Source organism: Passer domesticus, chromosome 8 (genome assembly GCF_036417665.1).
Source record: "Passer domesticus isolate bPasDom1 chromosome 8, bPasDom1.hap1, whole genome shotgun sequence".
NCBI lineage: Eukaryota > Metazoa > Chordata > Aves > Passeriformes > Passeridae > Passer > Passer domesticus.
In genome coordinates this window covers 48,619,905-48,640,460 of record NC_087481.1, presented here as the reverse complement: position 1 = coordinate 48,640,460, position 20,556 = coordinate 48,619,905, and the positions used below count along the sequence as shown (strand labels likewise).

The following is a 20,556-nucleotide window of genomic DNA, read 5'->3' as shown; positions in this document are numbered from 1 at the left end:
TTTAAATATCAGCATTTGCTAAGGATATTACAACTTCTGAATACAGCTCAATAAGTGAAGGGGGGCAAATCACAAACCCATAGGCTGTTGCTGAAGTTAAATTGGTATTGAGTGGGAGAGTTTCAAGGTTTGTAACTACGTTAGAAAAGAAAAATCCAGTTTTAAAACACATATTCCTCATTCACTCTACGCAGCTGATTAATAAAGCTAAACCTGGTAAAATCCAACAATCTCCACAGTAAACACACAATGGTGAGCTAATACACATCTAGCCACATTTGGATTTTTTATGCTTTACAAAGATTCAGCAGTCTTAAGTCATCAGGGACAGATTTATTCCTACGCCAAGGAGCAATTAAAAAAAAATTAAGTACAGTGTGGTAGATGTAGAGAGACACATTTAAAGCCATTTCATTAATAGCTATAATGCTAACAAAGTAGAAAGAGTTTATCTTTTGGAAAAAATATTTAATTTTAAGGTGGATCTATTCTCTTGCAGTTATAAGCCTGATCACTTAAAATATACTAGTCTGCAACTTTGAATAGCATTTCCAGCTTTAATTCCATCATCATACAGAAAGAGCTGAAAATCTGATCGCCATGTCACAAGCAACTGAAGAATTACATCAGCTCCTCTTTGCAGAGCTGTTCTTCATTAATTTATAATTAAGAGGATGTGATAAAACAATCTGTATTACTAACTTTTAACAGCCTTCTTGTGTCAGCTGGAAAATGTTTTTGTGTGGTGAACACCAGAGCCCCAGTGCTTCTCTCCCCTGCCCAGCAACTCCCTACAATGCCTTCTGGAGGTGCCCGCCAAGCTCCTCTGCTCCCTGCTGCAATCAGAGACTTCACATGAATGCTGTCCTCTTCCTCCTCCTGCCTCCCATGAAACTCTTCATCACATGGACTGAGGAATTTGACTGGGAATGAGATACAGAAACTTATCTGCTGCCAGCAAACTGTTTCCATGAAAGGGACCTCGGAAAGGGAAAATGGCAAAGAGCAATCCAACACTCTTCAACATGTTCCAGGCACTCGAGGGGAAAAAAAGCAAAAGACAAAAGGAAAAAAAACCCAGCAGCAACAAGAATTCAGTATTTTAACATAAGTGAAATAAAGCCTTTGAAAGCTGTGCTGTCTTGGAAAGTCTGAATGTATTTTTCCTAAATCCTCAGCAGAAGTAAAAGCTACAGAAATTCTGCACAAATTCAGGGATTAGCAGCATGCCCGAGGAGGAAGTGGGATCTTTGCTTCAAGCACCCAATTCGCATTTAAAAGGTTGCAGGAATTTGGATAAGCCTTCCTCACTGTTATGGATCATCGAACTAGCAGCAGTTCTGGAAGTATCCTAGAGTGATGTTTTCCTGTTTTACTTCTTAATCTTCCTCATCCTCAACTTCTAAGCTACTCCAGCTTTCCATCACAGCGAGAGAAGCAGTACAAGTGCTCAAATGTAATCTGTTTATGCCAGGGAAACTTTAGGTTTGGCTCTTTTGAGACAAGACAATCATCACTTGGTGCTGAGGTTACAGAGAACCAGGTTCTATTTTGTAACAACAATCTATGCTGAAAGTTATTGTGTTTTTAAAATAATGATTAAAGACACAACCAACAACCCCACAGCTCTTTCACCTATGTACTAAAACAACAGGAGCTACACACAAAGCAAGTGTTTTTTCAGGAGAAAGGCAACTATAGAAATGTTGAACAGGATCTCCTTTAATCTTTTTTTTTATATTCTCTTTGATTACTTTAACTTGCACAATATATAACCCACATTTTATTTCATTTGTTATGAGTATCTGGGCAGAGCTCCAGTGCTTTGGTGAACCGGTCACAGAGAACAGCTCTGTTCAGCATGAGCACTACCACCAGCAGGGAAAGCTGGAGAAGTGGAGGAGATAAAACACCATTGTCACATCCATACAGGACAAGGTTGAGACAGCCAAGTAAACAGGAACTGAGTTCCAGAGAGTTTCTTCATCTCAACAGGAAAAAAAAGTCCAGCCAATGCAGGACTTTAAATACAAATCATCTACACAATTAACGTGGTTACCTTTCAATCCGAGCAAGAAAAACACAGACTGCAAATATGGCATGAACAAATATTACTGCCTTCAACTACAAATATTTAGTGAGATAAAAGCAAAGACTCAGACTTCTATGCATTGAAACTTCTCATACTAGGAATAAAAAAGTTTTAAATTGATTCTCTAGAGGAAAAGCCATCAGATTATACAATTGTATAAAATGTGCATAAGCCCAGATCCGTGTTTAATTTTCTCTTTGTTATCAGATGGCAAGACAACTTCTTTTTACTGGAAACAGGCATTTAAGGCAGAAATACACTTGTGTCACATATTCTGTTTCATCATTCATGCAGACAGGATTATCTATAGTCACTGACATTTGAAGAGCCACATCTGGCAACTTAAACAGCACCAATTAAAAAACTGACCAAAATCAGGAAGTTCACTGACAATGGGGCTCAGAGGGGACAATAAATTTACATTTTACCAGAGGACCCCAGGCTTCTAGGATGATTAAATATGGTAGGTGACAGAAGATGGAGAACACAATCTTTCCATGTTTGCATGAATACATTCAGGAGTAAACACTTAGTAAACACTTTCCTTTGCTTGACTCCAGGAAGCATCATGCCTAAAGGGTTTTTGAGCCAATGTTCATCCCAATTCCTCCTTGATGGGCTGGAAGGGTGAGGGCTGTCTGGAGAATGGAGAGGGAATGTTGAAAGATGCTGGGCAGGGTGGGAGGAAAACACTCAAGAGGATGCTTAAAATAGTCCCACAAACACATCTAGCCTCTCTCAAGGATTAGAAAGCCCAGGGGCTCAAAACCATCAACACTACAGCAGCCTAGTTAGGAACATGACCTTCAGCAGAGCTGGAAAACAGGGTGTGTGCAGGTGGCAGGAATGGGACACTAAAGGCTGACACTTCAGTAGGGCACAGACAAAAGATTTAGTCAACTCTACACTGCTAGCATGCAAAAATACTTTGGCAACTGTCCTGCTCTGCCCTACTTTGACCTCTTCCTCAGTACTATGTGCAAGGGGATTTTAAAAGTCTAAATGAGTAATGCCACCTTAGTAATGCAGCTTAGAAATATGCTTCATATCAGAGAGAGACATTAAAACAGAAGTATCAACTTTACCAACTTGCTGAATCTTAAGAGTTCTGTGAGATGTTTTCAAAAATAGCCCCAACAAACCCTTTCAGCATTTCAATAGTTCAAGATCTGAGCTCTCTTCACACAAACCACGTGGGACAACATGAAAAGAGTGTAGCTTTCCCAACAACTAAGAGACAACGCTGGATTTTATTTGACCAAGTTAAATGGTTATGGGTAATACAGCTACACCATCTGTATTTCAGGGAGGGCTTGGGATTTTATTGTTATTTTTGAAAGAAAAATCAACTGAGGTGACAGATTGGAAAACAGATTTATGTTAGTTATGCATCTTACTCTATTTTTGTACAGTTTACTTGTAGATTGTTCCTTAGAGTATGAGATAAAAAGGCCATTGTTTTACCATGTTCTCCCATCATTATAATGAGATGCATCAGATTGGAGTTATTGAATAAGCTCAAAACTCCCCAGGTTACATTCTTCTTCATTTTCAGCCTTGCCTTTAAAGCGAGCTCAACTCTTCTTAAAAGGATCAGGGCTGTCCTCAGGCATGCCCTGTCTTTACAGATGAAGCCCCAACCACATTTTATGGAAAAGACCTGTCAGTCTCTACCTTTGCCAAACTCCATAGCAGGTTTAAACAATTATGCATGACAGTAGATTTTGATTCCAGGCTCCTCTTACTCAGTATCAAGTTCTAAAAATAATATTTTTCTTTCTGCTAGGGCACCTCCAAATAGTGATGATCCAAAGGCATTAAAGCAAAAGAAAGTTACAACTTAAAGAGCGTGACACAGATTATGAATAAAGAAACCCTTCCCATATGGAAAAGTTTTAAAAATTTGACATTTCTTTTCAATATGTGTTAATCAGAAAGACAGTAGTGAATTCTCACTGCTTCAGACAGAAAAGAATCAAACCTCTTGGGACACATAACACAAAGGCAATTGCAAAGAAGGGAGAACAATCCTGTAGTTTCTTTTAAAACCATACTCCGTGTTTTTTTAAATGCTGGCAAAGTCAGCAGTTTGGAGCCAGCCACATGTTACTTATCAATGCTTCAAATGCAGGGTGAGTTAGAAAGGCCATGCCTGGTTCCTTTTGCAATTGGGAAAAATCTCTTTTGAAGTCTTTCTGAGGGACTGATGGGGGAGAAAGTGTCAGGAAAAGGATTTGACAGGTTCTGCACAGTGAGGGGCAAAAAAACGTCAAGAGTAAAATCCCTTGTCTAAAATCAGCAAAGAGATAGAAACCCCTCCTTCAGCACTGGAGACACCAGATAAAATGTCTGAGAGTCCCTTGTATCTTTTTTCCAGCTACACATTAGTTCATTTTTATGCTTTTTGCCAGCTTCTCATCTTACCAGGAGCCAGTAGGAGAAGCCAGTCCAACACTGCAGGGAATGCAGCCACACTGGGGCTCCATGTCTAGCAGTCTCCCAAGATCCCAGGAAAACATCTTGTATTTTAACTACCCCAAGCATCACAAAGACCTCAGTTTCAAGGTGGAACCAATGATCTGAATCACCTTAAAGCAAAAGTAAAAGGACCAAGAAACTACCCAGTTTCTTGAAATGAAAGGCATTATTGATGAACACATCAGTGACAACAACACTGCTGGTTTTGTTCTTGGACAGCAGACAGATTTTGCTCTCCTGTATTTTCAATTCTGTCTAAATAACAGACATGAGCAGTTTTGTATCACCTGCAATGTAAGCATAACTACCACCAGCAGGTCAAGAACTGAACACTTTTTTTTTTTACCAGGACCATAAATTGCGCTGCCCTTTCTTTTAAATTCTCACACTCTTCAAACAAAAAGAAAACGTCCATTATTTTTTCCATCAATCACAAAGACTTAATGCAACTCATCTCTAAAAGCTGTATTTATAGTAGAAATTTGAGACATTAATTCCATATAAACTGTACTCTCATCTGTAGCAAACTGCTTTTGAATGTGTGGCACAAGCAACCTACACAGCTACAATCAACACAAACTTAGCATCCACAGGACAGAAAGGACCAGAGCTCACTACATCACTACGAACAAGTAACAAGTTGATGCACTCTTAGTGGAAGAAGGCAGCTCAGCTCCTCTCAATCTGAAGTGCACAGAAGTATAAAATCAGCTTTTATTACCAAAAGCCATTGTCTTTCCATTTTGATGAAGTGATAATATTTTGACTTCCTCCTTGCTTCTGCTTCATTGCGTTCCATTTGCAAGGTATGTGTAGCATCTCACAGATAATACTTCACAGCAAAGAAAGGAGAAAAACTTTCTCCAACTAAGAAAAATCTTTCAAAAGAACCCTATCCAAGTGCTAGCAACAGGATTATTTTAACACAGTCTTTTTAGTTACATAACAGACATGAAAACGCAAATTATAACACTGTCTTATTTTAATAAAGACCTGGGGAGCTACAGAAAAGAGTGCTAGACAAAAAATGCTCCAGATAAGAGATTAGGCATTCAAATCCCTAAAATATTCCACTGTAAGAGTGTTTGCTGCCTATTATTATAAAGATAAAAACCACAACACAATATATGTTATCTATACCAGAGATACACTTGTAAGACATTAACAGAAGTGTCTGAAAAATGTATAAAAGAATCCCCAGTTCCAGCTTGTAGAATCCAGGCTGCTGTCAGGTTCTGCCATCTTCATACCGCTCCTTTTGCATCTTTAGGAGCTGTACATGGAGCAGTTAACTGCTGTTAGCTAAGTCTGCTAACTGCCCTGAAGAAAGTCAAAGCTTCAACCACCACACTCCCTGGTATTTGATGATATTTATCATTATCTGGTGCCTGTAACCCACTACACAAAGAAGGAATATGCACCTCACTGGGGCTGGAACTTGCAGGACACCTCAATACCCTTATGTCTATGCAGTTCTATTACACATTTAGAGCAAGTATTATGCAGCTTTGTTCAGACTCTTGTACGCACACCAAAGCTAAGGTAAAACTTTATCCCACAAAAGTATTTTGCACAACATTAATAAGATTATTGTGATGGGGCTTTTTGTCTGTGGTTTTTAATAAAACCACTTTAAAAGCGGCAGTTCACTGATTCAGTTCCCTCTTCCCCCTTAATATTGTTACACTAGAACACAGCAAGAATTCAGGCAGCAAAATGTTTTGGGTACCTTGAATTTTTCCACAGCTCTCCTCCTCTCTAGTAATACAGTTGACCTGTAAAACAGAAAAAAGACATGACTGACTTGTGGTAGGCTTCTCAACACAATTGGAATATACTGTGTACTGTATATTTACAGTCTCTTCTTGAACCCCTTTTCAGAATTTTTCCTTGAATTACATTTTATTTTGTTATCATATAATGCATTTTTCATATAAAGAAATCTCAAAAGAAAGTCTCATTTAAGAGCATCTAGCTGGAAATCTCAACACTGACCAGGTTACAACTCAGAAAACCCAGGCTACCTGCTGCATTTTTAAAGTAGAGCATAACAACCACAATCCACAACTCCCCTGGTAGCCCTGAGGAAGCTGAATTCCAGAGCAGCCTGAGCTGGGACAAGAACACAACACCTCCCTTCAAACACTGACAGCTGCCAGTGCCCAGAGCTCCTACGGAAACAACCGCCCTGCTCTGACCCTTTCCCACCCCCGAGCAGGAATGGGTTTTCCTCTCACATTCATCTTCTAACATGAATGTAAAAAGAGTAAATAAAATAGTAATTGTTTCCTTCTATCATCTTTTGTCTTCACAGGCTTTGACCACAAGTTATCTTCAGTCAAACCTGACAAAATATTCCCATCATTTTCCTTTTTCCCTCAGCCACTCCACCAAGAAAAACCAGTTATTTCCTGGGGGACAGGGGCCAGACTCCTTCTTTCATACATGCATACAAAACATGCTACATTTTCTAAGATCTATACATTGCAAATTAGACATTTTATGCATTGTGAAAACGCTGAGCTCAGCCTACCATGAAGCAAGGCTGGTATTTCTCACCACCTTGTTACCCCATTTGAATTCATCAGGTTGTAACAGACTCTTTCAACCACTCTCAGCTTTTCCTTTTTATTCTTTTATGACTTCACTGTGGTATCCTCAAGCATTACTGCTTAGCATATCACGCCACAAACACTTCACTAGTTTCAACACTTACAGCAGCCTGGTTGTCCCATTTCCCATCAGCACTAAAAGCTGGATTATTCAATGTGCTCTATGATTTTCATGAGTAAAGAACTGACTTCCAAAAAACCAAGATGCACAAAAATAGTGCAGTAGAATTATACAAAATTACAGGAAGACACCATCACTACAAGATATTCTAAAGCAAAAAACAAAATTCCAAGAGAAGTAAAAATGTTATTGCATCTTGCTATTGCTCAAATTGCCTATTTTCCCTGAATTATTTACTTATATAAAGTCAATGCCTTGCTCAGCAAGTTTGCATTTAGGAATGAACAATGTACTTATACAGAGTATTACAGGTATAATACAGGTTAACAGCCACAAGACTATTTCATCTACTTTTAGACCTGACAGGAATACAGATTTAGGGGACAGAATTCTCTGCCTAGGTGCTCTTTGTGGGACTTGGGTATATTTGCTCATTTTGCTGTCCTGCCAACTGCTCCCTGGCAGAGCACACAGAGCAATGGCAGTGACTGGGGAAAGAACAAGAAATCCATTGGCACCAAAATGCCATGCTAGAGTGTGAGTACTCCACAGCATCAGGAATTTAAACACTCTAACGTGACTGTTTATTCTTGGCATGGGTACAGTTTATTTTTCATCTACTTCACACTGTTAAAGATAAGGAAATACTATTTTTACGCAAGCTCTGATATGTTATTTTAAGCGTAGCCGTCACAGGCAAGAAGAGACTCTCTTCCAGGCTAGCAGCTACTGTTTCCAGAGGCCATTGACAGACCACTCTCAGACAGGAAAATTTCAGTCTCTCCAATTTTGCAGCTTCAGGTCTAGTAGCACTGGTTTGCAGAGCACAGAGGTGCCCATATCTGAGGTGTCTGACCCCACTGCAGTCTCCCCAGCATGGCACAGCCCTGCTCCTGCCCAGGAGGGCCAATGTAGCCCCAGGACAGCCAGGGGCAGCTTGCTCAGCTCTGTCCCCACCTCTGGGCACTGCACAGGCTGGGGATCCTGCAGCTCTCAGCTACTGAGAAAATTTTTTCCCTGTCCTTTGTCACAAGCTCTTTGTTACAATCTCTTTTTTCTACTTCACATCCGTTCTCCTTATTACCACTCAATGAACTTTCATAAGCTATTCATCCCTCCCCACTTCAAAATTTTCATTATTAAAACAACAAAAATATGTGACAATTATCAAACTACTCTGCCATTTAGTGCCACAACTTAATTCCCTCTGCTTAATCCAGCAGGGTCTTTCATCCCATTCTACCTACCCCTGGAGTATGAGCAAGAAACCTTGACATAGGTCCTAGTCAGGAAATGTCTTCACTGCACTTTACATTGTGTAGGTAATATTCTCAACTCTTGTTCAACAGTTAAATGACTCCATGCCCAACATAAAATTATATAATCAATAACAAAGGATGAAGATCATATCAAGAATGGGAAAAAGAAAATCTGGGAAGGAGTAACAGTCACACATTAAAGAACAAACTTAGACTCAGGTCGCAGATCAGGGAAAACAACCATATACATTCTTGGATGAATAAATTAGGAAGAGAGATGGATTTTAAAGCAAGAGATGACAGCACTAAGACAGATATTGAACATGAACAGCTTCGCAAAAATTTTCAATACATCTGAATAACCACATATGTCAGAAATCAGACATACTACACAAATCCTAACAGGATATTGAAAATGCAAGTACAAATTAAATGCTAAATGTGGGCTTCATCCTGTAGGACAAAAGAATTTTTGTGTCAGAAATACCATTTATCTTGAGAATTAAAGTGCAAAAGCCACTTGGTTACTTGAGAGCTACCTCTGCCTCTCTTAGAGAAGTAATGTTTTAGAGCTGCATCCAGAAACTATGAGTAATCACAATGATGGATAGTCCAGGAACTGTTGGGATATCCCAAAGAAACTTGCCCTGGAATGAAATTATACTCTTCCTCAGCTACTCATATTATAATGGCTGATCAGTGTGCATTAGGAAAATACTCTTCTGGTTTGAATCCAAACCTTGAGTATAAAAGCAAAGCTCTAGTAAATATTTAAGAAAATTTTGAGTTCCAAACTGAAGAGCTGGCAACTAAGTTCTTTCTTTTTTTTTTCTAACAAACAAAACCATCAAAAGATTGTGCAACTCTAAGAGCCCTTAAGGAAACAATTGGGAATTTTTCATAACATGGTATTTCCTTATACTGCCGACCACAGGAATGCAAACAGTTCCACCAAACTGAGATTTCTTCATTGGAAACAACTGACAATCTAACCATGTTTCCATCTTTTCCATTCTCAGCACTCAGCATACAAAACAGATGATATAATAGAATACAGAACTGTCATACCAGGGCCACAAGACATCTTTACTATAAATCAGCACCTGAGAAACTTAACAAAAACATATTTCCTAGGGGTTACAGAGAGAATTTCTGCCTAATTATTTAGCACCTTTGACTAACAAAACTGTGATCTTCTACTTATTTGTCGAATTTCCCCTAAATACTGTTAGCGTCCCTGTCAACCCAAAACAGACCCCCATCCCCAACCATAACTCAGCATATCAGTAACAAGACTCATTCCCACAGCATTCCCTGACAGTAAGGCAGGTGAGGTACAAAAACATGGGCTGGTACTCAACTGAGTTAGTGAAAGGAAAAGCAATGCTACCCTTTGAACCTTAGAAGACATCCCATGTAAATCTAATGGATAGATTTCCTCACCACCTTCTTAATTTAGGATTATTTGAACAATGTCAGCTGACACCATGAATCCCTCCAAAGGAAGCTGGAAATGTTTGTGTATCTGTACAGCAATGGTGCTCAGAACTGACATTCTACCAGAAACTGCACAAGGACACCAAGTATCAGAGATACCTCAAGGGAAAGGCAAAACAAGATTTAATTTTCCTGACAGATAATTAACAAGTCACTATCATGGAGAAAACAATTTGCACTCTATACTGAACTCCAAGATGGGAAGAGAGAAATATAGGATAAATTAACATAGACAACTGAAAACAAAGTATTGCCAGAATTTAGGAAGGCACTAGGAATGGGAAAGGTGCTACATCAGCACCCTGACCAATATATGTCATTGCAAATTTGCAACTCAATTAAGGCAAGATTTTAATCAGAGCTACAACTGCACTTAATTCTCTCAATTCAAGTTGAAGGAAAGCAAGAGGAACAAGTCATAAAAGGAGAACAAAACTGGAATGTGCTAGAAAGAGACCAAATTGTTTTCAAAAGGAAAAACCAATACAAACAAAGCCAATGAAAGACAAAGCTTTATGGAGTTAGTTTGCCAAACAAGTCAAGAATTTTGGATGGTAGAAAAGACAGACAAATGTCTTAACTTCAGATAGAGACATAAAAAGACTTTGCTAGTGTGGAAGTGTTTACAATTCATGGCAGAAATATTATTACTCTTGTAGTCAAGGAAACCACTCTTACAGGATTTCAAATTTTGGAATTCCCCTTTCAAGAGGGAACAGGAAAATCCTCCATTCTCTTCTGAAAGGAGAATGAATATGGCTTTAGTGTCCTAAACAGGGCCACAAGGCTTTGACAACACACTGGTTCCAATGGCTCCACAGAGGAGCCATCATAAATGAAACATGTCAATACTGCACTTTCATGTTCTGAGATCATCAATAATAAAATAGCCATTACATCCCATAATATTTTCACACACAAAACCATTTACCAGGAGTTACTAAACCAGTAGCTAAAATGTTCAAGTTAGGCTTTATTTATCTGCTGCATCTCTTGATGTTTTCTTTCAAAGGGATGCCCATTGAAGTCTCAAAAGCTGACCTTTCATCACAGCACACTGCTGGTCTTGGAGAATTCAACTTTTCTCCTGTTTAGATGATTTTGAGGCTCCAAACATAAATTATACCAAGAAACAGATTGGTTTAATTATAATAGTAGAGCAAAACTTATTTTTCCAGTTTTTATCTTAACCAGATAGCAAAACCCCGCTTCAGCTGATACATCAAAGTGTGCTGAGATTTAGAATGGAACTCAAAAACTATCTTTTGTTTTTGTTGTCAATATCCTAAGAAAAAAATATGCACCAAAAACTTTTCAATTTAATCTCTCTGGTGTTGCTAGAGAACTACCCAGACTCTGCAGACTGAAAAGCAAAGCAGCAGCTACAGCACACCACAATCACCATAATTAGAACATAGTAATACCAAGTGATGCAGGAAATTGTTTGCTGGTTTTCATTAAAATGCACGGTTCATTTTTAATTTTTCCTACAGTCCCTGCACCAAGATGCATGTTCAGAATGGCAAGAAACTACCAGGCAAAATTTATGTAACATTTGTACTCAAGTTGAATTAGCATTACAATCACTGGAAACTTTAGTGCTGATAAGGAAGCAGAGACTGATTTTAGAAAAATATTACAAATTAAAGCTATTGAAGAGTAACTGAAAAGCTTTAATTATGAGTTCTGGCTGAAATAAATACATACAAAAATGAAGGTGTTAACTCACAATTACTTTATGGGTTATTGTTTATAGCAACACTGGCTATGTAATTTTAATTTTGTCATCTGACAAACCCCATTAACAAAGGCCCAGTGCTCAACAGTTTGGCATTGTAAAGAATAGAGTTGCTTTCTGGTATCTATCTTAATGACTGTTTCTCAGCAAGAATAAAATTAGTTTCAGGTGGGCTATTTTAAGTACTACATAACTAAATTTTCACATAAGTACAGCCTAAGCAATGGGAAATGACACTGTCAGAAATCATCTGAATGGCCTTATCTGACTGCTGGGTACAGTTTTGCAATAGACCTTCTAACTGGCCTCAGGGAAGTAGTTTCTGCATTATATACTTCTGCTCCCCTTGCTCCCTTCAAATGAGGTGAGCTCCCTGCATGAGAGAAGTGTGTTAATATACTGTAATATACTGCACCTCTTCCAGTAATGGGTATGTCAAACCAGACTAAACACAAGTGCTAACTGCAGCTCCAAAAAGCCTGTCAAGAGCAGGCAGACAGTGCCCCTTTAGCCTTCCTTATGAAAAACGAAAAAGCACAGGTTAAAGCTACACCAAATTCATTTAAGTAAAATAATTTTCATGTCCCAGTTGGGCAACTGTGAAAAAAAAGACACCTAGGATTTTTCAGCTGCTATTTAATGCCCCTGAACCTGTTTTTTCCCCCTCTTTGAGTCTTTTTTGTCTCACTCCACATATATTCTTGTAGACTTCTCAGATTTTAAATCTCTCCTGAAAGAAAAATATCTTACATCCCTTTTTAAAAAGAAAAGGAAATGTGAAGGCCCAGCACGACTCCATTCTCACCTGTTAACACAGGTTTCCTGCTTTCTTCTCCCTGTGACAAAATCTCACATTTTCTACCAATCTCTCAGTATCAACTTCAACCCATTAGCTTTTACTGCAGTCTCATTACTGTCCTCTGACCCCACCTACTAATGCATAATGGTCATTTCCAGAGCTGCTCTTGGTTTCTCACCAGAAACCATCCACTCCAATCACTCCTTCCTTGTGGTCTGTAGGATCCCACTCCCAGCAATAAACACTCCTTCCAGAACACCAAGACTACTCATGGTTGTAAGAAACCCTACCCTCCACCCACTGCAAGTCCCTTCTGTCATGCTACTTCTGCATTCTGGCTTCAGCACCACCAGCCCGTTGCTCCTCTTCCACTGCCACGTGAACTCCTGGCAGGAGAACTGCCCAAACACACTGTGCTGGCCAACCACCTCAAATGCACAGCTGGAAAGAACTTCTTGGTGCTGTACACAGACCACCCACCTCCTCCTCTGCCCAAGGGACCCAACACAGCCTCAAAGCTTCAAGAAAGGAATGGGCACTCCATGGAGCAAGACTTCTGCTCTCTTGGGTTCCATTTCCCACACAGGGAAACAAGACCAACTTCCCAACTCGCTCTGGTATGTGCATTTGAGACTCCCTTCTCACTAGATTAACATATAAAAAATACACTTAAATATTCACAGTTATAACACAGGTATAGCAGCAGTGGTCTGCCTAAGGATACAAAGCAAGATTCATATGGACTCTTTCCATGTGTTTTCTCCTATGAAGTAAAAGCAATACCTAGCACATTCTTATTCTATGTCTAATTTCTCAGCAATTTTTTTGTAACCTCCCTTTGTCACATCAGTCCTAAAAATGTCCATTCAGGATGTTTTTACTAAGAAGGGATTCTTGTTAAATTGATGCTTCGACCACCTGAGTAGACACTGATTCCTCTCTATTCTCAACTTTTCCTTTAATGTTATTTTGTTTTATTTTGCAAGCCATCAAACCCACAGCACCTCTTAACTGGTACACACATATAGTTTTGTCTTTCAGCTCTGCAGCTGAAGTGTTACTCTCATTCAACATTACTTCTGAGCATTCCCAGCAAGGTTACTGGCATTCTGCAGCTCTTTCTGAGACTGACAAAACTCCTCTCATACTGTGCCTGCAAACAGGAGGAGAATGGAGGAAATAAAAGTGAACACCTGCAGCTGAAGTTTGAGGGGGCTGGAGAGGATTTTCCCTATTCTCCCAATGGTGACTAGTGGGGCAGTTAGCCCAGTTGCATCAAGGCAGGACAAAACCACCACAAGGAATCTTTGCCTGCCAACAGACGATCAGAAGATGTTTCACAACATAAACTTAAAATGTATGATATTATTTTCTTCCAGCATTAACTTATGGTTAAAGCCATAGCTGGATCCATGACACCAAATTACTGCTGCAAAGCTAATAATGTACATAAAGATCTTGAAACACTTTTCCTCCTCTCTGAAATACCAAGCCCTTTATTTATTAGAACAAGATGTATTTGGAAGTTGAGGTTATGATTTGTTTACAAACTGACCAACTCCACTGGTGAAAGAAAAGTAGGTTTTCACCAGTATTCATCCTACTTTATAATGACATTATGAACAGAAACATTGCCTCTTTATATTCTTTTATTTAATCATACTCATGAAACAGTCAATTCAGCCCTCAAACCTGAGAAAGGATCAAAACCAACTACAGTTTTATTTTTTTAAACTCTGTATCTCACTTGTTCACTTTTGACTTCTGCAAAGCTTAATTCAGCCAACCTCCACCCTAACCCCTGGGAGCATCTTGTACTTTCCAGCCATCTGGACTGTATTTACATTACTAAGAAGAAAGTCAAACTTGCTCATGAACGAAGAAAATCTCCTTACTATCTTTCTGTCTTGTCTCCATAGTTATCTTTTAAGTTCTTATTTTTTCAAAAAAAATACTGTTCTCTCTGGGGACCTCACTCAATCTCCCTCATGAGCTCTACTGATGTCATACAACTTCTCTGCTTATAATTTCCTAGTGCTGCCTTTAAAAAAAATTAAAAATAGAAATTACTATTTTTTCCCCTCAGTTTTCACCCTCTCTTCACAAAAGCCCTTACAAACAGTGTGAAAGTTCATGAATGATGGATTAGGATAGAAGCAATTGTACCAAAGTGTTTATTTAGACAGTAAAAGTGACAGCTTTGCAAATAAAACGAACTATTGCCAAACTAAGATCAGAGACAAATTTTAAAAGGGACATAGACAAATATTTACTTTTGAACTTGTATCCATTTTAATGGTATTCCTCCCTCTGGCAGTGACTGCTGCATCTTGGCTCCTCCAGGACAGAGGAGCACGCAATTTTTTAAAATTGCATTTTCATCAAACTATCTGTGCTGTGACCCCTCTCCCAACACTGCTGATCCAGTGTGATGAGGAAACTTGAAGAAAAAGCACAAACTGCAGAAGACAAGAAACTACTTCAAACTGGTTTTACCTAAAACCACATGTCCTTAAAATCCACCTATTTTTTACTTTATCAGAGCTGCAGTATAAGGCTGCCTTTTAGTACTTTACAACCCTATTTTTCAGGGCACACTATCTCTTTTGATCAAAGGTAGTCTATAACTATAGCTTATCATTAAAAGCTATTTTGCAGATTTACTCTGCTCCAGTTGACATGCACCAGAAATCTGCATCAAGTTTAAATGAAAGCCAGATTGGTGTCTTAGTTACACGGAAAATTAATGAAAGCACTGAGTGATGCTTGACATTCAGCTTTTGAACTAGGAATTGAAGAGCTCCAATGCTTTTTGATGCCTGACCCAAACATCTGACTAATTTCAAATATTAATTCAGTTTAATGAAGTAATTTAATACTTGTGTAAGGGAAAAATGCCAATGTAACATAAATTAGAAAACACTAGGAAGAAAAATACCTTTCTAGAGGGGTGTTTGCTTAAAGAGAACTATCTACTGTTGTTTATTTTCAAGCTGAACCTCTGAATTTAATTCAACAAAGTGACCCTTCAGTGGCATAATGACTTTTAATGATCATGTCAAGTATCTTCTTGCCCCTTCAGCAACTTTTCTGGAATACCAAGGAGTAGAAATTCAATTACAGATGCATGGTAGGCTGCATACCACAGCCACAGTAAGTTCATTAGAGCAGGAAATACACAGCAGAGAGTCAACAATGAGTTAAAAATGTAATGAATATGCCCACATGAAAAAATAACTACTGAAATAACTCACCCAAACACTACCACATTCTGCTTGCTTTCTTTTAAAGATGCCAGTTTCTAGAATGATTCAGCATTGTCCCTTCCCAGTTTTTTCCTCCTCATCTCCAAAACTCAAAAGACCAGCAGAGTGAATAAACTTGGTTTGTCACTAAAAGTAGCTGAATTGTTGTGAAGATGCAATGTGTCGCTGCTTTAGGGAAGCACAGCCAAATTACTTATCAGAAACAAAACCCCAGGAGATCTGTTATCAGTTGAGCAATACCTCTATTAAGAAGGACTTCACCACCTCCATTTCAAGCTGTTCAAATTTTCCCCAAAATTTGCAATATTTTTTCTTTTTGAAGACATGGACAATAAACATGCAGGCAACACTGAACTTCCTTTTCTTGATACACAAGCTGAACATTTTATGCAAACTACTAAAAATAAGTTTTACTTCCAGCGGTAACACCTCCTCACAGCTTTAATCAAAGGAATAGCAATCACAGCCTAATGGGCCCTGTTCTCTAGAGCATCCAAGTTGAAAACTCATCAGTAGGAGAATCTTCACTGCAAAGAAGAGAAGAATCTGCCAAGAAGTGAGGACTAATATATTTGAACTTAGTCTGCCTCAATTTGGTTTTACATGTTTCTAACAGGGAGAACAAAAAGTGACTCGATGCTCAGTCTGCAGCTATGGTATGAAATTAGTTTCTAAGGAAACAGGGCAGAATCCAAGGGACAAAATTTCTGTGTTTGTAACAAACACAGCATCAGCTGCAGAAGGCACATGAAGCAAAACTCCAAAGTGATTAAGGGATTGCACCTTTGGCATCCTGAACCTGCAATTTAAGTGGCAGCCTCACTGGTGAGGCACTCATCTGTGAGGAGAGCACAGAGGAGCACAGGATGCACACCAGCTCACAGCCACTGCCAGCCTACTCCTCTCAACTGCAGTGCAGAAAGAGCCACTAAAAATAACACAGCTGGCACTGAATATAGTCTGCTCCTCCAGGCGTGCACAGGCTCTGCTGTGGCTTTTAGAAAATCTGACTGCCCACATCTCGTGGTTCCTCTTTCAGAGGAAAAACAAATCTTTTTAACTAGTGAGGCAGAAAACTTTTCTGTCCAAGAAGTCGAAGTGGGTCAGATAAAAAGTGCTGATTTTCAAGAGAGGTTTCCACACCACAAACGCCATGCAGGTTTCCCCCCTGTGATGAGCACTGGGCATTGGAGAGCATCCCTCCAGCCTGATGGCATGGGGCTGCTCTGGGTGCTCTCCCCAGCTGGTGCTGCACCCTATGTGCAGGGATAGCACTCTGGCAGCTACACCAGGGAACTCCAGGTGATGAGATCCTCCAGGCCAAAATAATCAGAATTCCTTGGAGAAGTTAAAACTTCTGAGGTTTGTGGTGCACTCTGAAAGGAAACATTCCTCCTATCAACCAGCCACATAACTCACTGCTTAGCAACAGAGGTTGCACACATGTACCTGTCTGCAAGAGGGAAAACAACTCTTGCTATCCATCATTCTCACGACACAATTTCTCTCTGAGTATACACGGGGTTTGTTGTTTGTTTTTTAAAATTATCTTAAATTCACATTTCAATATAAATCCAAGTCCCCTCTTCATTCAGTGAAAACTAGATCATGAATTGAAAATAAAATGTTTCTAAAGCAGTTTCAATACAGGTGTTTGAGTAAGGCTAATTTCAACTTGGGAGGGAGCTCTCTTGGTTTGCTGTGTCAGTCTGGGCAGTGACAATTCTTTTTACACAGCTTTCCTTTTCAGGAGGAAAACATCAATGCACCTCAAAACCTCAGTGTTAACAGTCTACTTCTAAAACTGTTTGCTTGATGGCCAGAGGTGACACCCAGCCCTGAAATCCCAAATACATTACCACAGGCTGGGGTATTATTTCCACTATGCTATTCCACTGCAGAACACACATCAATACTCATCTCTGTCCACAAATCAATGCAACCTATTTTAGGCACAAAAGCTCCAAAATAAATCCTTCTGACCAACCTCTCAAATTAATTATGCAAATGCTGTATCAAAGCATACAGATAATTTTTACTTCAAATTTTTAAAATCTGCACAGATACTCTGAAAGGAAAAGAAACGAAATGCCTAATTATACACACTGAATAATCCAGATAATGGCCTGTCACATGCATCATTCTGAATGCAAATCAGAACAATGGTTTTAGCTGTAAACACAATGTGGAAACATCAAGTAACTTTGATCTTGTCCTTGGCAAGAACACACTTTCTTAAGATTACCGTCTGTATTCAGTGGGATTTTTATATATATATATGTAATATAATGAAATATTTTCCTGTTGAATCTCAAAGCCTTTCCTTACCAAACATACTCTATGAGTTATTCCAAGAGACATGAATTGTATTTCTCCAAACAGAAGGACACTGCCTCTTACTGCTCTGCTAGAAACACTAAAAGCAGAAAAAACTTGTTCAGTGCTTTACTTTCATTCAAGCGAAGTGTGATTGGTTTTGTACCCAAAATACCCACAAAGTGTGGCTGTACTCAAAAGCTCCTGTGCTGAGGAGCACACACCAGCTTAGGAGAGAGGCAGAAAGCCATACCCAGAGCAAGGAACTGACCTCCTAATGCCTGCTGTGGAAATGAGCCCTAGCATGCACTCCAGGCATGCTTAGGAGGTAGGATTTTCTTCATTTCAGCCTACTTATTCCTAACACAGCAAGCAAACCTTGCAGAAATCAGTGACCTACTAAAAGAAGGGCTAAAACTGAATAGATGGGAATGCCCAGGTTGGACATGGCAGTGGAAACCACTGCTGTCATCTTTGCCTGGTACTAAACAACTTCTGGTACCACGGCCCATGCTATTAAGACAAATTTCAGCAAGCGTAAAACCTTATTTCATAACAATGTTATTAAGGGGAGATTAGACTTTTAATGAGACAGCCCTGCAGTTTAAGAAAATGAGGCTGGACATTAAAAATTAGGAATTTCAGTTGTGACTATGGCTAACAGTGACTGAAATGTCTAAGTGCAAGAGGAAAGTCTGTCTGCTGTATGGTGCAGCAGTCTTCTTCTTCCCACCCAGGCTTTGCTTCCTAACACCTTTTGCCTCTTACAGATAAAACACAAGATACTGAATTTCACATTGCAGTTTTATTAGTTTTAAGGTATGAAGAAAATCTGTGAAAGTAACAATACTGGAAAATAAATGCATGGCTTTTTAAAGTCACCTCTCAGTAGCTGCATTTCTAACAAGATCCTCAGCTTAGGCTAAAGGGATTTATTGCACACACCTGGATCCCTTCAACAGAAATTATTTTAAAGGAGGGAAGGGAACATGTGCTGACCAAACAGAACACTCCATTAAATGGTGATGCAAGACAGCATGAGATACACATTGAAGGCCAGCAGAATCAATCCACATCCAAGTCTAAAATAAAACAGTACTACAGAATTGTATGATTTCCTGAGTATGTGCACCTCAGCCAACTTACACATGCCCTTACCTATCTCTGCAACTCACTTTTTGCCACCGATGAAACTGCCAAACTCAAGAATAACCCAGCCACTTTCATGTGCTACTTCTACAAGGCAGTCACACTGAGAACTTGTACATCAAATTCAGTTAGGAAAGTGAGCAAAACCAGGACAGACACCTTCAGCTTGAATTTGTTGAATGTTTAAATGATTCAAGTCTAATTGTGAGGTTTTAGCTAAGCTTTTCTTTTTACTTTTTTATAGTAATATCTGCCTATCCAGACCAGGTTTCAAAATGTAAACAGGGACTTGTTACCTACTTAAACAGAACTCCTATGCAGTGTAACATTTATTAAGACACCACTTAAAACACTGTCTGTATTCTCCCCTCTCTGTCTTCCTGACATGAACTCATGCCTCATTTGCTGTTCCATTCAACAAACTCTCGTTACTTGGTCCATTTCTGCTGGCAAAATGCACAAGTTTGTGTTTGTAGGAAAACAACCATAACTACTTGACAAATACCTTAGGAATTGCAAGCTGCAATTACCAAAACATCTCATGAGCTTTCTCCTAAGTTTGTCTCAGCCTATACGCTTGCTAGCAAACAGCATTCATGCATGCAAGTTTCCTGTTTTAATATTCCTCCTCCTCCTTTTTTAAGCAAGATTATTCTCATCCTTAGAAACAGGAAGTCATTAAGTTAAAAATGTTTATACTAAATGAAAACACACATATTGCCGTGACTTCTACTCAGTGACTATTGGGTGGTCTCAATCTGAATCCACTTTCTGACCAGCAAGTGCTTGCCTCAGAGAAATTATCAAAGCATGGCCTCAGAGACCAAGGATTGGAAAGGTATAAACTATCAGCTACTATAATTACAGTTCAGGATTTAAAATTTTTTAGAAGACTTTAATATACCCCAACAAAACTCCAAACATCTGTTTTCAGTAAGTATTTAAATAAATGTTTTTCCCGAACTATATCAGAAATTGGCTGGTGCTGTGTGTTTCTTGGGATGAGGTCAGCAGTGTGTGTCAGAGCAGAGCATTTGCTGCAGTAATCACCGTGTTTATTTGTGACAGAGTGTGGTTGAGGGGGGAAATCCACAGACCACTGGCAGGCTCCACTGTGACCTTCAGAACCCATCTGCAACCGCCTGTGATCACTGCCTCCAACATGCCAACTCTGGTCTTACTCTTCTTATTCATAAACTCCTCATATTTCCTCTTCAATTTGATAAATT

The 20,556-nt window shown here is 39.2% G+C and overlaps 1 protein-coding gene across 3 annotated transcripts in view; it reads right to left on the bottom strand.

The window, feature by feature from the left end:
• The window catches only part of ADD3 (adducin 3), a 91,822-nt gene that overhangs the window by 52,409 nt on the left and 18,857 nt on the right, over positions 1–20,556 (bottom strand). For 2 of the 3 annotated variants that reach the window (XM_064431256.1, XM_064431260.1), the window contains exon 2: positions 6,300–6,345. The exons of the other annotated variant lie outside the window; for it this stretch is intronic. The gene's annotated coding sequence lies outside the window, so the exon portion shown is untranslated. The remainder of the gene's footprint in view (positions 1–6,299; positions 6,346–20,556) is intronic. 3 annotated transcript variants of the gene reach the window in all.